The sequence below is a fragment of the Coptis chinensis genome, chromosome 2 (genome assembly GCF_015680905.1).
Source record: "Coptis chinensis isolate HL-2020 chromosome 2, ASM1568090v1, whole genome shotgun sequence".
NCBI lineage: Eukaryota > Viridiplantae > Streptophyta > Magnoliopsida > Ranunculales > Ranunculaceae > Coptis > Coptis chinensis.
In genome coordinates, this window is record NC_141457.1 from 62,345,465 (window position 1) to 62,368,823 (window position 23,359).

The window sequence follows — 23,359 nt, forward strand, 5'->3', positions numbered from 1 at the left end:
ACTTCGGATTACCTTATTATTAGTCGGATCATAGAGTTTGTAGCCAAACTTCTCATCCCCATAACCCAGAAAAATGCACTGCTTGGCTTTGTCGTCAAGCTTGGATCTCTCATCCTTCGGAATATGCACAAATGCCCTGCACCCAAATACCCTCAAGTATCCATAATCAACATCTCTGCCTGACCATACTCTTTTTGGATAGTTACTATTTAGAGGCTTTGACGGCGATAGGTTGATCACATGTACGGCCGTGCGCATTTCTTCTAACAGTAGCTTCTAGGTAGCTTAGAGTGAGACATCATGCATCTCATCTTCTCTACAATGGTACGATTCATCCTCTCGGCTATACCATTTTGTTGCGAAGTTTTGGGAACAGTCTGCTCATGACGAATCCCATGACTCTGGCAATACTCTTCAAACGGCCCAATGTACTCACCCCCATTATCTGAGCGAATACACATCAAAAGCTTCCTTGTCTCTCTTTCCACTATGCTATGGAATTTCTCAAACACACCAAGTACTTCATCCTTGGTCTTTAGACTATATGCCCATACCTTTCTTGACGGATCATCAATGAAGGTCACAAAGTATAAAGCTTTCCCGTGGGACTTTACTTTTATAGGACCACATAAATCTATGTGCACTAGTTTAAGGACGTTGTCCTTTCTATGAGACGGGAATCATTAGAAAGACACCTTGTGTTGCTTTCCTACCAAACAATGAGTACATCTATTTAAATGTGTACCTTTGATGTCTGGCAAGGCCTTTTGCTTGACAAGAACTTCCTTGCCTTTTTCGCCCATATGACATAGTCTCTTGTGCCATAGTTCAGAGGAAGCTTCATCTTCTGCCGCATTTACTTTTGCTTTACACAAACTAGCCTGTGTTTTGTAAAGAGAGCAAGTTTTCTTCTCTTTGGCTGCTACTATATGGAACCTCTTCTCAATTTCCATACCCCGTTGCCAAACGAGTTTACAAAGCCATCATTATCTAACTTTCTAGCGGAAATTAGGCTTAGTCTAATGTCAGGGACATGTCTTACATCCTTGAGTGTCAAGGTGTATCCGACATTGGTTTCTATATGAACATCCATAATGCCTGCAATCTTCGAGACTCCACTATTGCCCATCTTCACTTCACCATATTCACCACAGCTGTAAGTAGTGAAAAAATCCCCGTCTTGATTGTGGCGGATAGGATGCTCCTGTATCTATCACCCACTCAGATCCTCGGCATGAGGTACTAAGACAAGATTACCACGCCTGACGACATACTTCCCACTAGACCATCATCGACTAGTGCGGTAGTATCTCTGCCTGAGTTTTCGTTCCTCTTTGCCATGTCTTCTAGTACACAGTTATTCTTCTCATCCCTCTTCAGTGTTCAACACTCATACCTGAAGTGACCTTTGGTGGCACAATAGTAACATTGCCTCTCTGCCTTAGGAGTTCTAGCTTCACCCCTAGATTTCCTTCTGTTATCACTTCTAGAATGAGATAGTTTTCTGCTTCTACCTCTCCCCCGTTTCTCTGTGACAAGGATCTCTGTGTGAGAGGAGCTGCTTCTTGAACTCCTTATAGTCTCCTCATTCAACAAAGACGCGGTAGCCATCTCCATGGAAATGATTCCATCCTTAGCTGATCCATGTAGAGAAACTGCTAACGTCTCCCAACTTTTGGGTAGAGATCCTAATAGAAACAAAGCCTCAACTTCATCTCCCATATTAATCTTCATCAAATGCAACTGATTGATGGTATTCTGTACTTCATTAAGATGCTCATACATTGAAGAACCTTCTTGGTACTTCGTGTTGGCAAACTTCTTAACGAGTAGCACTTTGTTTCCACCCGACTTCCTCTCATAGAGGTCTTCGAGTTTCTTCCATAAGCCAAAAGTTGTAATCTCTTGGGATACATGGTGAAAGACACTGTCGACAATCCACTGTTGAATGTACCCAATTGCTTTTCTGTCAAGCTTGCTCCACTCAGCCGCAGCAACCGATTGTGGGTTTTCTCCTCCATTTTCAATGGGTTGTGCCAAGTCCTTGTAGTAGAGCAAGTCTTCCATCTTGGCTTTCCAAATGGTGTAGTTCTTCCTATTCAGACTCGTCATGCGAGTGTTCACAGAATGGTCTATCTCTACAAGTTATTTTCAACTCAAACCTCCTCTAAGAAATTTGTTCAAACACCTTCTGGGCTAGGTTTGGATAACACCCTAGGTTAATCTAACCAAGGCTCTGATACTACTTGTTGGGGTTAATACCGATACCAATCGATCCCCACTACACATATAACTTGTAGTAGGACTAACAACAATCACCAGACAACAATCCATAAATATCAACTACAACCTAGCTAACATGCCCAACTCTCTAAACAACTATTAACAACAGATAAAAATGTAAAGAGAAGAACAAGCATACCACAACACAAAGATATACCGTGGTTCGGCCAATGGTGCCTACTTCCACAAGAGCTAATCCTTTTATAAAGTGGGAAGAAAGATTACAATCACTCCTTTCAGCCTCTCACCTTACTAGATCACTCCTCTCTCTTTACAGGCTTGTCTCTCTATAAAGGTTATCTCTCTCAATCTTGATTGCTCTCAAAATTGGGTTTCAATTGTATTGCTTAGGTTTTCCAAAACCTTATTTCTGTTTATATACTGCCCTTCCAAATTTGCGATTACTGTAGTAAATTAGAATGCAAATATAGACATGGGCATGGGTGTGCTCTCGGCAAGGCCAATGTCGAGCGCGCGCGCCCTGAAAGTACTAGAAGTTGTTCACGGCATGGGCGCGTGCGCGCCTTGGGCAAGACCAATCTGAGCGCGCGTGCACTCCGACTTCTTCACGCAAACAGAACTTCAGTTTCTTTCCTCATGTGAGGGATAACTCCAACACCCCATCTGGTGTACACTGGATCAGATGATTGTAGATTCAGTTGTTGGGATTTCTGGGAGAGTCCTTCAAGTTCGGCCTTTCAAAACAAAAAGACTCATAAGATGGGTATTTGCTGCATTGCAAAGAGTCCTGCAGATCCTAATACTCTACTTACTGGAAGCTATGATGAGTACTGTAAAGGATGCTTTTGGTAATCCTTACAAATACAGGTTTAGTGAAGGGATTAGGATAATTAGATAGGGTTAACTGAGTTCGTATGGACGAATTGCCTACGTATCTAGTTCTCTCTGTTGGGAGGAGACTTGAATCAGGTCAGACATAGTTCCTCATCTTCTATATATAGGCAAGGGGTTCGCGCCTCCGGCTCTCTAGCATCTGGTCAGATCTAGGTCTTCAGGCCATGATGACGAGTTAAGAACATTTATGGTGAAGCGTGCCTGAAACTCCGATCTTGATGATGGTATTTAAGACTTACGTTATTGTCCGTTGGTGCGAGCGAGAATCTGGGAGATTGCTGTTGGGGTGAGGTCGTTCGTGTGTAGTGAGTCACTATGAAGCGAGATCGTGTGATGAAGACTTCAGGTCGGTTTACTACTGGTTAGTCAGATCGATTACCATAGTTGAGTCGCTATGAAACGAGATGAGAGGACGAGGATCGAGGGTCGATCTGCCTTCATGTCTGTGCTGGACACGTGCTTGATATTCATTGGATGTGAATATTACTCCCTCACACAGCCCCATCTCAGTAGGTTGTTAAGCTCGTGTTTAGCGATCTGTTGAGAGTATGAAGTTAGTGCGTGTGCGGCACGTGGTACGTGTGATTTGAAAGGTTGCAGGTGAGATGCCTCGTTTTGCGGGAATACATGGCACGCTAGGGTTAAATAAAATGATTGTGTTTTTTTTGAAAAAAGAACCGTTAGGTGGCTTGTGATATACACCTGGAGAGGTGAAGAGTCCTTATTTGCTTCCCTTGAGAACGAGAGCTAAGGTTAGTTTCCGCCATTTTTGTTTCTTGTACTTTCGTTTCTGCTCGTTTTACTTTTGCTCGATTTCTAGTTTTAGTCTTGGTTTAGTAGTTGTTGTCGGCTTGAAAAGAGGAAGAATAATGTCAGATTCTGATGATACCCATTCTAAGGAGGTTAGGGAGGTTGATTTGAGTGAGGAGATAAAGGAGGTTGGTTCTGAATCTGTGGTCGTGGTGGCAAGCAATTCTGGTGCATCATCTTCTAGTGGGTTGCCTCCTAGGGTAGTAGATAAGCGAGCTTTGAAAAGTTTTGGTGATTTGAGGCGTGCTTATGGTATTCATTGTAACAATCTGGAGATTCACGAGCTGGGTGAGGACGTTGATGTTTTTAGTAGCGCGTTCATCCCTTGTGATCATGGTCTGGTTTTTCCACTTATCGAAATTCCACAAATTCCAAAATCTTGAACTATGCGTGAGACGTGCGTGAGTGAATACTGTGTATAGTGTGTAGACATTCTGTTAGGCATTCTATTTGCCACATCAGCACTTTGTTAGCCAAATCATCAAATACGTATACATATTTTACAGTATACGTAGACGATACCTATTTTAGCAATATTTGAAATCTACGGTACCCTATTTTGCAAAAAACAATAATACAGTACCCATATTGTAAAATCCACTATACTTCAGTACCCAAATCAATAATTTTTTCTTTCTAAGAACACACCCACGTTGCAAAACAAAGCAAACATGGGTCAACAAATTGAATTTGCTGATATGAGTAAGACTAAATATAAAATAGCAATACGTTCATATCTTTCGAATAAAGAAATATACTATTCAATCATTTCAACTTGGAAGACAAGTTAGTTCTGTATTCTCAAAACGGCATGCAGTTTCTTCCCAAGTAAAATTTCAACCCCAATATACATTTCCAAGAAATCTCATATAACAGTATTATATTCATCATGCTCACTTTCCAAAATAACTCACAATATAATTTTCACTTACATTCAACTTATTACATACACATATGATAACTTATTTAAATATGAGTTTGATACACTTTACCTTTAAGCCAGCACGTTGTCTTAGGGTAGGACAACGTCTCTGCATAAAAAGTTAATAAGTCGTACCCTCCTGCAAAACAAAGTTAGATTTTCCAAACGTAATCATTTATAGTATGCATCTATTTCACTCTCACTACAACCATCATGGGTATATATAATCTGGCATAATATATCGCCAATATTAACATTCATGTCACACCACCATATCCATTATATCATAATATATCACCAATATTAATTAACATTCATATCACACCACCATATCCATCATATCATAATATATCACCAATATTAACTAATATGCATATCACACCACCATATCCATCATATCACGCTAACCATATTCACATTCCTTCGTAAGAAATTATATGCATCATATCATAATATATCACCAATCGTATCCAACAACTCGCTCATACTTAAAGCCAATATTTTTCTTAAAAACCACTTGTCTACTGATGAGAATGAGGAACTATATCACAAATAGGGAGTACATTCATCCCTCGTGAGTATCAACTCACACAAACCACATATACATTTCCTTGTAAGAAATCATGTACATCATAATACATAAATATTCAAATGCAATAACTCAGTTACATGTAAAATCAATGTTTTACTTTAATATCACTCGTCTACTTATGAGAACGAGAAAAAAGTCACAACTAGGGAGTACATTCATCCCTCGTGAGTATCAACTCACACAAATCACATAGACATTTCTCATAAGAAATCATATACATCATATGTAATAACTCCAGCACACGTAAAATCAATATTTTACTTTGCTTATTAGTTATCTCGATGACTCATTTATTAAAAGACATAGCCCAACCTTTAGTTCCTACTCCATGATTTGCTCTACACACATTTGCCAAATCACACATATCCGTGTGCCTCACTCACATTGAGTACCACTACAAGACATATGTCCCAAGCGGGGATATCACCTTTAGGAAACATATTTTCATCTTGTAAACTCGTAACTTGTGAGTCATAGCCATCTCTGGGCTTTCCATACACATACACAAAGCCTCTTTTGGTCATAACAAAATATCAGGTCATTCATGACACATTCAATGAATATCTTGGGTCATTCCTGCCACATTCAAGGAATACCCATCATAACACTAATAGGTCATTCATGGCAAATTCAATGAATACCTTGGGTCATTCCCGCCACATTCAAAGAATATCCATACCTACATTCCCGTATACTCAGGGAATACAGCCCACCCGCAAGGTGAATGCCTTAGTTCCTCTTTAAGCCGGCTTTTCACATGACATCATTAGTCATAAACATTTCTTTTCATCAAAGAGGCGTGGAGAGATCTAAAAATATGGGCGACACATTAAATTTTCATCGGACACTTTTACACCGGATTTTAACACTCAAGAGTTCTCATTTATTATAATATTTTCATTACAAAATAGACATTGTCTCAAACAATAATTCATTACTAAAGATTCCAAACATAATAACTAATCAACTCACCTCATTATCAATTATATAAATTATTAATATCAAAAGGTTCAATAAGGAATAACGCATTAGTTAAATATCTCGTGAATACATTTTAAACAACCACAATCACGTACACAATTAAGTACTAACATTGTTCACATATAGTTATCACAAAACTAATATATAATATATAATATAATATAGTGGCTGCACTTTTGCTCAAAGCTGCCTATGTATCCAAATCTTTCAAGATTAGAATCAAGCCTTCGTAGTTCTTATCAGCCACATTGTCAAAGTCAAATAACAATAAGAATTCATGCTTTAAGGTTGCACACTTCATTTCCCTTTCATTCCTCAATTATATATATATTAAACACAACTTTAATGTAACATGTCATATGTGATAATATAAATCTATATTAATATTTAGTGTATATGCAACAATTGTACTTGGAATATAATACAAATGTGAAATTAAGCAATCAAGATTCAAGACACTCATATGTCTAAGTAAAATCATTTATCTCATTGCAATAATAAAAGTTAATTAGAGCTCCCCTAAAAAGAAAACATGGTAGGTTATCTAGGTAACTTGCCAAAACAATAACGTTTCCTATAGCCATCCAAATGATACACCACTTGATTATTTGAAAACTAGGATAGAAATACTTACTTTTTTATGTAGAACTCAAAGTCCCAATGTCATTCTATCTCGGAGTAAAAATAGTTCAAACTTAGTAAAAATCCTAATTTTCAACAAATTAGATTTCTGATGGACTATCTTCTGAATGACACAACGCTTTCCACCAGTGTCTAAATGCATCAAGGCTTTTTGCATTGAAAAGCTAACACACAGAATTTACTTTCTTATGTTTTACAAAATTAGTCAATCTCATTCTAAATGTTTGAAAACTAAGCTCGAACACAGTGCGCAGAAACTGATTTTGGACGCACTATTTTCTGTCAGTCAAACTTCCAGACACCATAGTTAAATCCACAAGACTTGGAATGCGATGAGGCCAATTGGAATAGAAAACAGACTTCCAAATATTACTTTTTCAAGTTTTCATAAAAATCTAGTTCAAACTCTAACTAAATTAAAACTGGACTTGAACACATTGCGCAGAAACTGATTTCTGACGCACCGTTTTCTGTCAACCAAACTTCCAGACATCATATCTACCACCACAGTCCTCGGAATGCAACGAGGCCAATTGGGTTGGAAAGAAGACTCAGAAAAATCACTTTTTCATGTTTTGGTAAGAGTTTGAATTTGACCCTAATTATGTGAAAACTCGATTCCAAACCAGACACAGACCGGATTTCTGTAGTTAGAAAATTCTGACGTGCCAACTTCCCAAGGGTGTACTTCCTTCTACATAAACCGAAATGCTATGGGGCTTTTTGAGTTTGAAAGAGGGTGGATAACACTTACTTAACATGCTTTAAAGAAAACCAAAATCAATCTCTAAACACACTGAAATTCGTCTCCAAATCAGACAAAATTCATGACATGAACATGAGCAAAACACATCAGTTTTGCAACAAAGTATACACCTATATATGAGTACTTATCTAATTTAATAGAAGAGTTCATTGCTCAGGTAAGACCTTTATACTAAAAGAAAATCAAGATATAAGTTTAAAACCAATGTGGAGGTTAGGCTTATAGCCTTGTATAAGTCTGACTTGTAGGTTCATTCAAAACCGATATATATAAAGGTTACACTAAATCTGACACTAATAGTTTTGTATAATTATTAAGCGAGCAACAAGTTAAGGGTGTATCATACCTCTTGTATAATCAAAACCGTACCCTTTCTAGAGTTTCATTATAATCCATCCATAGACGTCATGTGTCATAACTTCTTATATTTTGAATGTTCAACTTCACCATTTCAAATAACCAATTCTTAGCAATGCAAATAAAATCAACCAATATAATACAAAGTCTAACCACCAGGTAAGCATATCAATACATATACACATAAATTTAGCCAACAGGATACCAGTGTGGAATACCCACATTAATTTCTACCTGTGAAAACCATATCAAGAAATACTCACACCATCTGTTACAATCACTACTTTGTGACTATCACAAGAACAAAACCTAGGTGCGAATGTATCTGAATAAGAAATAAATAAAAATAAACCACTCACTAATGTAGTTAATTAATGTGAAAATCTAACTAAGTTAGGTCCACTCACCTTTGTTGTGTTTACGAGCGGCGTGAAGGAATAAAAACTTGAGAACGAATAACGCCCCGTAACAATCGTCAGAAAGAAATCATAATAATCTTTGCCATTCTCTCCTTTTTTTACTCTGTGTAAAACTCTCTCTCTCTCTCTCTCTCTCCCTTTTTAAAACTCTCATAAACTCCTGTGTAAAACCCCTTGTTTTTTTTTTTTTTTTTTTTCAAAAACCCCTTAAAAATAGGGAATGGAGTTTATCCTCTTTACCTTATCTCTTTCTAATCTTTATCCTTTTTATTTTTATCTATTATTTTTATTATTATTATTATTATTATTATTATTTAACTATATATATATTTAATTAAAAAGGAGAATAAAAATAGGGGTGTTATAGACGAGCTTGCCAGTGTTCGGGCGGTGTAGGAAGTTGAACAGGGCAAGTTGAATGATCTCATGGGGCAAGTTGCTAACCTTTCCTTGCAAAGAACAATTTCAGAGAACCGAGTGACCGAGCTGGAAGGGAAGTTGACCACAATGAATGACTTTGCTGATAAGTGCAAGAGGGTGGAAGTAGAGGCTAAGGAGGCGTACGAGCGAAATTTCACCGAACTAGAGGAGCTGGAAAAAATGCATGAGCTGCTAGTGGTAGAGCATGAACAACTTAAAGAGGAGTATGCTCGTGTGGTTGCGGCCAGAAGGAGGTCGCTCCCCCCGTAGATGTTAGTGCTGCTCTTGCTACGATACCCACTGCTACTGCTCCTATTGTTGATTTGCTAGTGGAGGCTGAGGTGGTAACAAACTTTGAAGTTCTTCCTGATTTGACCTTGCTCTAGGTCGCTGCCAGATCTGTACTGGCTCCGCTTCAAGTTGGTGAATTTAACCTTCCGTTGTAACAGTTTTAAGTTTCTTTGATTGGCCGTGGGTCTGATACATTAGAACTGATAACTTAGGGAAACCTGGGTAGTTTGCTTCTGTGATGTGTTTAGAGCAAGAACTAAACGAATTGGTGTCCCTGATTGTTCTGGGCAGTTCAATTGTGACGAATGCTTGCTAGCCGAGTTGGTGTTCTAGGAGGTCCCAGCAGCTCGGCTAGTAGACGAACTGGTTTCCTGAGCCTGTTTAGGCAGTTCGTTTCTTTATCTTTATGAAATGCATGCTCTTTCTTGTTGTTTTGTTTCTTGATGCCTTGCATGTATATTGCCTGATGTTGTTGTATTTGTATAGCTTTGCATGCTCTAATTAGTAGGAAGTGTCCAGGCTATGTAGCCTCTAAACTCAAGTGAGTGTCATTCATGTTAGAGCATTCTGGTTAGAGTGGGCATTAGCACGTGTGTGGCACCCGTGAGGATGCGAACCGTTTGAGTGAGCCAGAAATGGTAATCTCCCTGATTTTTGGAATTTGAAAGGATAGCGGTACACGCGGCACGTCGGTTAGGGTTCCAATGTATTTATGGTATGTCTTGAGAAGTGAAATGGTTTACCTTAAAAGACTTTTTGTGAGAGGTTTAGGGGTACTGGTTCATCACTTTCCTCAAGCCATTTGCCAAAGTTCTTGCCAAAGCTCTTGTCCAAGTTTTTACGAAAGTTGTTGCGTGCTTCAGGTTAGTTTCCGATTTCTTCTTATTGCTCTTCTTTTGTGATATGTAAGCGTTACGTGCGTCTTTTGCTGAAAGTTGTGTTGTTCAATGGTGTGTAGAATGTCTAGGGCAGATGGTGATGATTTTGACTATTTGGTTCCTCCAATGGGAGGGGTGACGGAGACCTCTTCGCTCGTCATGGAGGAGATTGAATTTGTGCCACGCCGTTCACGCGATCTGGGTAAGTGGAAGGCAGTCTCTTCTGAAACGAGGGCCACGAAATGATCTAAAAATGTGGGTCGCTCTACCTCTGGTTCGCGCAAGCAAACTGGAGGTGTGGTGTTCAGGGACCCGAATTCAAGGGGTGGGGCCGACCTGGGTGCTCGCGATCGTGCTGTGGCCAGTAAGGGAAAAGCTGTTGATGGGGAGAGCTCTGGGGCTGGTGTGTTGGAAGGGGTAGGATGGCGATCTGGGGAGACAGTTCATCTACGCTGGGAAGACGGGGAAGAGGCGTGCAGTAAAACGATCTGACTGCAGCTTCGGGTCGGCACCCATAGCTAACTGTTTTTGGAAGGGATTATCTTGAAGGGTGACAACGAGATGCTAGAAGACCAAGATTTGGATATGATTATGGAGACGATGGATATGGCTTGCTGTTTGGTAAGCTTTATTTTACTATTCTCTAGTCCCTTTTTATTTTATTGGCAAGAGTAACATGTATGTTTTTGTTGTAGTTTCTTACTGGGTATCATAAGTTGAATCACTCTGCTTGAGTTATGGAAAATGTGGAAAATGATGTGGGTAGGATAAAGCAGGACCTGTTGAGAATGCAGCTTGCTCGAGAGGCTGAGAGGAAGGAACTGGTTGAATTATGGAAGTTGCATCAGGACGTTGTGTCCGAGAGGTCGTTGCTGGTCAGTTTGATGGTTGTCGTGCAAGAAAGACTGGGAGCAGTAATTGAGTACGCCAAGCAATGCAAGTCGGTTGCTCGTCATGCTATAAAGGCATATGACAGAGTATGCCAAGATTACGCGTTGCTGGAGGAGACATACTTTGAATTGAAAAGAGAGCGTGAATGCGGGGCTCTAGGTACGAGTGTGCTTGTTGTACCTAGAGATGCTAGTAACGCTCTGTCTACCAGTACTGCTCCTACTGACTGAGCTGTCGTGCCTGCTGAAGATAAGCATGTTACTCCTGATGCTTGACCATCGCTTCTGCATTTTTTCTTCCTTGGTGAGGTTTCTTTAAATGTTTATCTAATTTTTAGAGTGTGTAAGTGGTTGTAAAATAATAGAACTGGTTTCCTGGGTCTGCCTGGGCAGTTCGTTTCTTGAAATGGTTGGGGCTCGGCCCAGATACATTAAGAGCTGATAACATGGGTAGTTCGCTTATCTATCGCTTTAGTTTTGAGGTCAGGATGAACTGGTTTCCACATAAGTGGCAGTTCGGTAGCTTTAAAGAACTGGTTTCCTGAGTGTGTTCAGGCAATTCGTATTTGCACTTATAAAATGCATGTGTACTTTGAAGTATGATCTTACTTTTGTCTAAAATGTTTGTTGCATATAATTTCGTACGAATTTGACCTAGAACTGCATATCCTGTTGTCTTAGGAAGACATAAGATACTACAAAGCGTTTTGAGCTTAAGTGAGTGTTGTAACTTAAGTAAGCGTGTTGCTGTTAGAGGGAGTTCTACACTTAGTTGACCCTAGAAATATAGGTCATCAACTAGCGAGAAGTGTTAAGGCTATGCAGCCTGTGGGCTATGTAACCTTGAACTCAAGTGAACGTTTTTGTCATTTTGAACGTTTGAGCTTTGGACAATGTTTGAGTTTGTTTTAATATTTTGCTCTTAGAAAGCGTTCTACACTTAGTTGACCCTAGAAATATAGGTCTCTAACTAGCGAGAAGCGTTAAGGCTATGTAGCCTCGAGTGAGCATTTTTTGTCATTCAGAACGTTTGAGCTTTGGACAACGTTTGAGTTCGTTTGAATGTTTTGCTCTTAGAGAGCGTTCTACACTTAGTTGACCCTAGAAATATAGGTCTCCAACTAGCGAGAAATGTTAAGGCTATGTAGCCTGTGGGCTATGTAGCTCTAAGCTCGAGTGAACGTTTTTTGTCATTCAGAACGTTTGAGCTTTGGACAGCGTTTGAGTTCGTTTGAATGTTTTGCTCTTAGAGAGCATTCGACACTTAGTTGACCCTAGAAATATAGGTCTCCAACTAGCAAGAAATGTTTAGGCTATGTAGCCTGTGGGCTATGTAGCCCTGAGCTTGAGTGAGCATTTTTTGTCATTCAAAACGTTTGCGTTTTGGACAGCGTTTGAGTTCGTTTGAATGTTTTGCTCTTAGAGAGCATTCGACACTTAGTTGACCCTAGAAATATAGGTCTCCAACTAGCGAGAAGTGTTAAGGCTATGTAGCCTGTGGGCTATGTAGCCCTGAGCTCGAGTGATCATTTTTTGTCATTCAGAACGTTTAAGCTTTGGATAGCGTTTGAGTTCGTTTGAATGTTTTGCTCTTAGAGAGCATTCTACACTTAGTTGACCCTAGAAATGTAGGTCTCCAATTAGCGAGAAGTGTTAAGGCTATGTAGCCTATGGGATATGTAGCCCTGAGCTCGAGAGCATTTTTTGTCATTCAGAACGTTTGAACTTTGGACATCGTTTGAGTTCGTTTAAATGTTTTGCTCTTAGAGAGCATTCTACACTTAGTTGACCCTAGAAATATAGGTCTCCAACTAGTGAGAAGTGTTAAGGCTATGTAGCCCTAAGCTCTAGTGAGCGTTTTTTTGTCATTCAGAACGTTTGAGCTTTGGATAGCGTTTGAGTTCGTTTGAATGTTTTGCTCTTAGAGAGCGTTCTACACTTAGTTGACCCTAGAAATATAGGTCTTCATCTAGCGAGAAGTGTTAAGACTATGTAGCTTGTGGGCTATGTAGCCCTGAGTTCGAGTGAGCATTTTTTTGTCATTCAGAACGTTTGAGCTTTGGACAGCGTTTGAGTTCGTTTGAATGTTTTCCTCTTAGAGAGCATTCTACACTTAGTTGACCCTAGAAATATAGGTCTCCAACTAGCGAGAAGTGTTAAGGCTATGTAGCATGTGGACTATGTAGCCTTGAGCTCGAGTGAGCGTTTTTTTGTCATTCAGAACGTTTGAGCTTTGGACAACATTTGAGTTCGTTTGAATGTTTTGCTCTTAGAGAGTGTTCTACACTTAGTTGACCCTAGAAATATAGGTCTCCAACTAGCGAGAAGTGTTAAGGCTATGCAGCCTATGGGCTACGTAACCCGGAGCTCGAGTGAGCGTTTTAATGTGGAGAATGTTTAAGCTCTGGAGTGCGTTTGAGTTCGCATGAACGTTCTGTTCTTAGAGAGCAAGTGGTGCACCGACTTGATAACATAGAAAGATTGTAAAGCATTGATGCACAATAAAAACTATGTGTATATATACTAAGAGTAAGAACTTATGGGAATGGCATTCTTTATTGATAAAACTTTTTTTAACAAGAAAGTATTCCAAGGGCGTGGAAGTGCATGTCCATCTTGGGTGTTGATCTAATATGCTCCATTGCCAATGACTCGTTCCACTATATAAGGGCCTTCCTAAGTTGGTGCTAATTTCGAGTCATCCTTAGTATTTTTCAAGATTAGGTTGCAGGTTGGAAACTTCGAGGGTTAATCTGCTTGTTGCATGTCTTCCTCAAGGTTTGCTGGTAGGATGCCACTCGAATGGCTGCTAGGTCACATCGTTCCTCAAGTAAATCGACCTCACGAACAAGAATGGAATCGTTCTGACTAGATTCGACGATCTCTGATCGAGTCATTGTAATTGTTAGCTCAATAGGGATGACGGCCTTAGTACCGTAGCATAATGAGAATGGTGACTCGCCTGTACTAGAACGAGCTGTCGTTCTATAAACTCATAGAATGTTTTCTAGTTGCATTGGCCACTGGCTTTTGTTCTTTTCGTTCTTTTTTTTTCAAGTTTTCCAAGATTGCTTTGTTACTAGCTTCCGCTTGACCATTGCTCTGGGCGTACTGGGGGAGTGGAGAATGCGTGAACGATCTTCCACTTAGCCAAGAATTCTTTCACCGTTTTCCTTTGAACTGAGAGCCATTGTCCATCACCAATGTGTGGGGGAGGCTAAATCTGGTAATGATGTTGGTCCAAATGAAGTTTCTGACATTAGCTTCTTTGACATGTGCCAAGGGAATCGCTTCCACCCATTTGGTGAAGTAGTTTGTTGCAGCTAGGACGAACCAAAAGCCTGTTCTCTTCTGTGGAATGAATGGACCCATGATGTCCAAGCCCCACATGTGGAATGGCCAAGGGCTAGCAATGTTGATCAGTTCTTGAGCTGGCTGAATGATGTTGTGGCCAAATGTTTGGCACTTAATGCATTTGAGTACATACTTCTTGACATCGATCTGCATTCATGGCCAGAAGTATCCTTGTGAGATCGCTTTATGAGCTAGAGAGCAACTTCCTGTGTGGTTTCCGCATCCCTCGTGAATTTCTGCAAAAATCGTCTGACCTTGTTTTGGGCTTATGCACCTCAGATGGGGTCCTCCAGCTGATTTTCTTTAAAGTTTGTCGTTGACGAGCCAGTAGCGACCTGACTGATATTGAACCTGTCTAGCCTTTGTGCGATCTTCTGGTGCTTTGCCTAGCTGAATGTAATCTATGACCGGTTGCATCCATGTTTGACTCATCTGAGTGTCAGAGATTGGGCATAGGTCGGTAATTTCTAGGACGTGCTCATTTTGGTAAGCAGGTCGGTCGACCATTTCAATAAGTAGTTTCCTAGGGTCACAGTTCGGTGTTTGAGTTGTGAGGTACGCCAAGCTGTCAACGTGGTGATTCTCGTCCCGAAAAAAATGTTGTATGGTGACTCTTTTGCAAGATGGTTGTAGAGGCTAAGGAGGCGTACAAGCAAAATTTCACCGAACTAGAGAAGCTATACAAATGCAACAACATCAGGCAATATGCATGCAAGGCATCAAGAAACATAACAACGAGAAAGAGCATGCATTTCATAAAGATAAATAAACGAACTGCCTAAACAGGCTCAGGAAACCAGTTTGTCTACTAGCCGAGCTGCTGGGACGTCCCAGAACACCAACTTGGCTAGCAAGCATTCGTCACAATTGAACTGCCCAGAACAATCTGGGACACCAGTTCATTTAGTTTTTTGCTCTAAACACATCACAGAAGCGAACTGCCCAGGTCTCCCCAAGTTATCAGTTCTAATGTATCAGACCCACGACCGATCAAAGAAACTTAAAATTGTTACAATGGAAGGTTAAATTTACCAACTTGAAATGCATCCAGTACAGATCTGGCAGTGACCTGGAGCGAGGGCAAATCGGGAAGAACTTTAGAGTTTTTTACCACCTCAGCCTCCACTAGAAAATCAACAACAGGAGTAGTAGCAGCGGGTACCGTAGCAAGAGCGGCACTAACATTTACGGGGGGAGCGACCTCCTTCTGGCCCACAACCACACGAGCATACTCCTCCTTAAACGGTTCATGCTGTACCCTTAGCTGCTCATGCATTTCCTCCAGCTCCTCTAGTTCAGTGAAATTTCGCTCATACACCTCCATAGCCTCTACTGCCACCCTCTTGCACTTATCAACAAAGTCATTTACTGTGGTCAACTTCCCTTCTAGCTCGGTCACTCGGTTCTCTGCAATTGTTCTCTGCAAGGAAAGGTTAGTGACTTGCCCCTTGAAGTCGTTCAACTCACCCTGTTCAGCTTCCTGCACCACCCGAACACTGGCAAGCTCGTCCCTCAGCTTTTCCAGCTCGATTTTCTCCATTTCAGCAAACTGAACAGCAGTCTTCATATTATGGTACCCAGCTATAATCTACAGCCAAGTAAACACGGTTAGAAGCACAAACAAAGCTCATACAAACAAAGCTTCATCTTTAGGTTGCGGTTAGGCACTTACCAAGCAGTGAGCCCGGTCTAACGTTCGCAGGTTCTCAGCCAGATCCTTCGAATCTAGATCCTGCCGATCACAGTCCAGCGTAATCCTTTCTAGCAAGCACGACGTTATAGATGCGGACTTATAACTATAGTTCGACCTCTTCACAGTCACCTCCCAGCCAGTGCGCTCGTTTACATAAACAAGGTTACGCTTAAGGTCATCCCCACCAGTACTAAGATGAACTTTCCTAACCTTCGCAATAGGAGCTTTTCCTTCACCTTATCAGCAGCAGTACCAGCATCCCCGAGACCCAGAACGCTAAAGTCTAGCCTAGATCTGGAAGAACGAGCTGACTTCCCACCAGTTCGCTCCCCACTACCAGCGCCAGAACTGCTACCGAGGACAACCTCACTTGCTCTAGCGACCTTCACAGCCCTGGAAACAGGCTCCTCAGCCTTCCTCTTCAGGGAACTCTTTCGCTCACGAGGAACGAAAGAGATGCCCTCCACATCAACGGGGAAGCTCTCCTGCCCCTTCCCCCTTCCACCAGCAGCGGACCTATCCACTTCAAGTCGCTTCCCGCTACCACCAGCCCCTCCACTAGGTCGTACTGACCTATCGCCATTCTTCTTCCTTTCTTCCCTACATGCTATCATGCTATCTTCACGATTCATGTTTTGATCACTAGAAAGCCCCATAATGTCTTCACCCCTAGACCTCTTCTTTTGTTCCCTCCTCTTCACCCTAATCCCACGACCTCCTCTTTCAACAAAGTAGTTGGCCACTTCATGCAACTTCTCTCGCTTCTCAGCATGAGTCAGGCAAGCAAACTTCTCTATCACACTACGCCCTTTCTTTCTGGCAATAGCGACCTCTGCACATAAGAAAGTCAAAGGTCAGTTCATTATTGCACAAATTCATCAACATACAAAACAAAGGCGTGGTTAAACCATACAACCTAACACGTACTGGTAAAATTACAAACCCTAGTGTCCACACTAAACCCAGGGGTGCAAAAATTCCCAACTATCAGAAACGACCTCTTCTCCCAAGGCTCGTTACTAACTCCATCAAGAACGCTAGACTTTCTAGTCAAAGTCTGTAAGTTGAAGTTGTTAGCACTAGATCGTTTCACAACAAAGTGCTTAACAATATCCACAACACTAATGTTGTATTCTCCACTCTCATTTAAAAGATTGAACACCCTTAGCAAATGCCATGTGTTCCCAATAAACTGGCAGGCACAAAAGTTTAAAAACTCACACGTCAACCGAGAAAATGATAACTTCAACCCCGCTCTCAGTTGCCCCTCCCAGATAACCACACTATGATCACGAGGGACGAATGCGCTACTAAAAACATCAGCGTCCTCACCCAGCTCGTGAATCTCCAGATCGTTACAATGAATACCATAAGCACGCCTCAAATCACCAAAACTTTTCAAAGCTCACTTATCTACTACCCTAGGAGGTAACCCACTAGATGATGATGCACCAGAACTGCTCGCCACTGCGACCATACTTTCAGAACCAACCTCCTCTATCTCCTCACTCAAATCAACCTCCCTAACCTCCTCAGAGCGTCACACCCCAAATTTCGACAGAATTCGGAAAAACAATATTTGTTCCCGACTCTTCGATCTTCGAGGTATGACGCACTCTCAACTCCCAAAAAAACCCATAAACAGTTTAAATATGCGGATAATTTAAAAACCAGTAAAGATTTCAAATTAACAAAAGTCCTCTTCATTACAAAAATTTACAAATGAAAATGCAAATAACCTTATCTCAATTGAAAATCTATATCACCTCAAAGGAAAACAAAGCCTATCTTGAAATGCGACGCTAACGCAAACCACAAGCAGCAACCAATCTTCTTCAACACTAAACCTGTCAAGACTTATCAACTATGTTCATTTAATGAACACACCCGATAAGCAAACATGCAAATCGGGTCAGCATTATAAAAATGCTGGTGTGAGTAGCTCTAAAATACAACATATATTTATACATATACATACACAATCCATAAGGCAGTTAGTTCCTCCACCGAGGCGCCTTAACTTTCCACGACTAATACGACATCCTTAAGTTCAATAACTAAGGCAGGTAGTTCCTCCACTGAGGCGCCTTAACTTCCCACTAACCACACAACAAACTATACTCATAATAAATAAGGCATGTAGTTCCTCCATCAAGGCGCCTTAGGTTCTAACTAAACAAATAACCAACCAAGCATATTATATCCGTACCGCATTTCATGCTCAATTACAGAGTGGGTCGTCTCTGCCCAAGTAATTAGTTTGACCCATCCTTATGCCAAACCATATACAATCATCTGTCTAAAGATATATCATTAACCAACATATTACCATAGTTATATTAATTAAGGCTTTCTTTGTGTGTCCCTAAAATCACGTCGTATCTATGTCTTACCTAGTTTCCCTGGCTACCACAATCGCTTCCCAACGCCGAACATGTACATCCACATGCCTCCCCTTACATAATGAACCACTCCATGCGTAACTACCTTGAGCGGGATGCCGCACACCAGGTAACCCTCACATGAAAGCCATTATGTAAGTACTGGGCCACTATTCGGTATAAAATATCGCGCGTCTCGTTCTATTTTTGCGAACGGAATAATCAAGCCACTATTATTCTCGCCCGGAAGGGCCATTCAAATTTTATTGAAACGCCCGGAAGGGCCAATCACATTACTTACGCCAGAAGGGCCATTCAGATTCACTGAAACGCCATAAGAGCTAATCAAATTGCACACGCCCACACAGGGCAGATCACATGAGTTGTGGTAGCTAAGTTATAGGATTTTCGTTACGTAATTTATTCAGGTGTCATACATTTATGACTCATAATAATTCCACTATATCACGTGCAGGTCAAATATCTTATTGCACTAAGCCACAATATTTAGAAATATCTCGATTATATCTCATAACCACTTTCATTCTTTCACGTGCCAATATATTATTGCACTAAGCCATAATCCCGTGGGAAAATATCAATACATACTATACTACCTCATAGTAGCATCTCACATATAAAATAATGGAGCGTTTATACATTTATTTCTCCAAAACTATTGCATTTAATATATATATCCCAACATATTATATAATGTCACAATATCAATGTCAAATCTTAATTAGATAATGACAACCAAAGTTATACAATCTTCCACAGCATTTTAGCATTTGATTTGTCCATACATGCAATTTAATATATAAAAACGTAACACAATTAAACAGTCAACAATCCACAATCAAAGCCCAATATATATATGTTTTACACACTACTCACGTCAGATCTTAATTAGATAATGACAAACAATGTTATATAATTTCCGACAATATTTTATTACTATATTTGTCCATATTCTTAAATATGGGAAAAACTGGAAAAAGTCAACATTCTATAGTCAACGGTCAACGGTCAGAGTCAAAGGTCAATGGTCAATGGTCAACGGTCAATGACCAAAGTCAAACTGTCGTTTCCATGTTCGACAGGTTCATGGTCATAACCATGGTTCATGGCTAAGGTCAAGGTGCATGGCTCATGGGCTCATGACTAAGGAAACGGTTCGGACCCAACTAGCCAAGCCCAAACCTTAGAACCCAAAAGTCTAAATGGTGAAAGACCCATTTGGATCTCTATTAAGTCTTATGGACTGGCCCCGAACAATATTAGAAACTGGCCCCAAAACAGTTAAGTGGTTCGGTCCAAAAATTGAACTGAAACCTGCCCAAAAACTAAAACAAAACCGGGCCCAAACAAAACAAAATAAACTGGCCCAACTAACAAGCTAAGGCCTAAAAACTGAAATTAAACATTTCGCCCGCCAATGAAACAAACTTTTTTCGCCCAAGGCCCAACCGACTAAACAAAGGTCATCTTCTTCAAGCTTCTCTCCACCACCACCACCACCAAATCGCTACCCACCCACTCCTCACTTCATCAAATCGGTTTTGATCCCCATAAAAACCCAAACAACCTTAATGAAAACAAAAACCCCAAATCATTCAATCCAAACCTCACCCAAAACTAGATCTGGAAACAATTTCAGACCGCCATTAACAGTTTCTTGGAGCTTTCAACAGCACTCACACCCCTCACACCCTACACTAGCTACCCATCATCCACAATCCATTCCAACCCAAACGACAACATTTCACCTAATCAAATCTAAAGGGGCGATTTCTCTGGCCGCCATTAACGATTTTTACAGAGCTTCAGACTAACTAGAATAGCCCCACTCCTCAATCCCGACGTCCATTCTCTAAACTCCCGACCTCAACCAAAACAAAACAACAATAACACAACAAAACAAAACAACATAATATAAAGGCAAGATTTCATGGGTCGGCCTCCATGAACGCCTGTTCATAGCTTCAACAATCCAACCAAATTCCCAGCACGCCCTCACCTACAACCCATCCCAACAGTCCAACCACCAATTCAAACCCACCGCAACATAAAAAGTTAAAAAAAACAATTAGGCAGTATGGCAGGACCATTCCCTTATCTTGGGCTCGCGACGACGCCATTAACAACCCAATCAAACTTCGACAGTTAAATGTCGATTTCAAAGTTTCAATACTACTACACTTTAACAAGTTTTTACAACACGACATACACGACATCAAATAAAATAGGAAAATGAACGGAAACATTTGACAGTAGAATTTTGTCTGTATACCAGTAAAACTCTGGATTCCGTAAAATAGAAAAAACTATCTACTCACCTTAATCCCAAGCTCCACGAATCCTCCTAGTCCGAATCGTCGCGCTCCACCCTCTGGCAAACGAGTTTCTAGCTCTGCCTCCATTTTTATTATTTTTTTATTCTCTAAAAACCCTATTCTCTAGAACAATGTGATTATATACTTGGGTTTGAAACCCAATCCCAATATAGACTCCGGCCCAGAAACCAGGCCCACATATCCCAAATCCAATCCAGCCGATATTGAATAAATAAATAAATAAATTGATAACTGTAAAATGTATAGTTTACCTACGAAATGAACGATGAATTCAAAACGTAAGTAAACTAAAACTAATCTTTTTATCTCAATTATCAAAGCTTCTACTCGATGCGAATTGCACTAAGTGGAGTAGGAAGTTCGCTCCACCACCTAGTTCCCTAGCATGGATTGTTTTCTAAGTCTAAGAAATCAGTTTAAGTCAATGAGAGCTTTACTTAACTGTTATGCTAACAAGACACGTTAATTTAAATAACAAGATATAATAAATAACAAGATAAAATATAAACTAAAGTTAATCTACTGGCTACGAAATACGATTGTTTGAATCTAGATAAAGAAATTAGAGGGAATCAATCCACCTCGAATCTAACTTAACAACCTAGCGTAGAATGTTGTATCTCAATTCTCACGTTCTACGGCGAGAATTTCGAAGTTCTAATCCCTAGTGTTCATGGCATTCCTACCGGATACTAACTAGCATGTGAGGTCGTCCACCCATTCTCATGGCGAAACACGACCTTCTAGAGTGGAATAGATTCTACAACCACTTCTATACTAACCACTAAGTTTTCATCAAGGCTTCATCAACCCCTCTAATGGAGGTTTTAGCCTTGATTCATCAAACTAACATTTCCCATTGAATCTAAACTAAACATGATATAAAGAATTGAAATTTACTAATCTAATTTAAACAATAATTAAAATCTAATTACTAACTAAGAATTGAATGACAAGCAATAAATGAAATCAGATCTAACACAAATGTAAATGACAAGAATCTAAATTTAACAACTAGCTATTTTATTAATCAAACTAATTAAGAGTAATGATTCTAATAGTTTAATCTAAACAAGAATTGGATTTGAAATTAAACTTAATTAAAACAATCAAATCTAGATCTAGAAGCTATTCTAATGGCTACTTTCTATTCTAAGCTATGTACCCTAATTCTCTACTAAAAAATCTACCATTAACAATGAGCTTCCTAACCTAACTGCCATTAACAAAGAGTCAAGCTTTTGTTTTTGTACTTCCAGATCCAAAAATCGTGCATGGGTTTGGAGCCATGTTTTGGGCCGGAGAATCAGGCCCAAAACCCAATTCTTTCAGTCCAAAAAGGCCTCTTCAGCTAGATTTGGCTTCAACAGACTTTTCGTCCACTTCTGCTCCTCTGATTGGGTCAAGGCTTGGACCATTGCAAAGCTCTTTTTGAGCCGGTCGTTTTGACATAAGGTAGGCCTAATTCTGAGGTTTGAGTCCAAAGATATGGCATTTAGAAGTTCTGCTGACTTTTGCTCCTTTATCTCGCTAAAGTGGCACATTTCTGCACATAATGGACTTTGAAGCCTGAAATGCATAAAAACACGTAATCAGTATTAACTCTTACTTATTATTCACATAATTGGTCTAACAGTATGATTATTAAGGGGTTAAAACTACAGTTTTGGGCTCTTATCAAACCACCCCCAAACCGCATTTTGCTTGTCCTCAAGCAAAGATGAGAAATTAGAATAAGTGACCAAAAATGGAATTCTAACTACTCTCGTTTCGCTGAGTGCGATTGCATTGACCATATGCAACAAGGCCTTAAACCACTAGGAATTCCCTAGTGGACGAGTTATAGCCTCGTGAGAGTTTTCCAGTGAAGGTACTCACAAACTTCATCTATACTACAACGACTAAGAAAATAAAACTATTGTTTCCTTATTCATGCTCAACTATCTATACATCTCTCTAGCAATTGAATAAGAATAACCAAGTCAGAAACCTAAGTTAATAAATGCATAATAATCATCATCTACAATAAACATATACACAATGATGAGTAGTACTATAAAATGTTTAGCAGGTTTGTTTTCGAGAACTTCGAATAAGCGTCCTTAAGTAGGTTCTCACAATAATAGTCAAGAAACAACACTCTGATTTTTCCACTCAAGTTTAAGCTACTCCAAAGTACAAGCAAGGCACACTTTACCTTACAATCTCAATGACACACAGAAAGGGGAGTCGATCAAACACATCCGCCACTTACTATCACACTAACCTATTCCTAATTGAGCTAGAGGTCTTTATTAGGTGTTACGGGGGATTAGGGAGATGGTTTAAGAAGGAAGGAAATGGATATTCAAAAGGACAAGTCCGAGATAATAGAGTCTTCATATTATGTAACTAGAGAAAACCTTGTTATTTACTTTTTGCTTCTACACTTTGTTTCCATCCTTAGCCATATTTTTCTTTTTCTTTTC

At 40.0% G+C, this 23,359-nt stretch overlaps 1 pseudogene; it reads left to right on the forward strand.

Annotated features, from left to right (window-relative positions):
- The window catches only part of LOC147517035 (uncharacterized), a 50,266-nt pseudogene that overhangs the window by 10,333 nt on the left and 16,574 nt on the right, over window positions 1-23,359 (forward strand).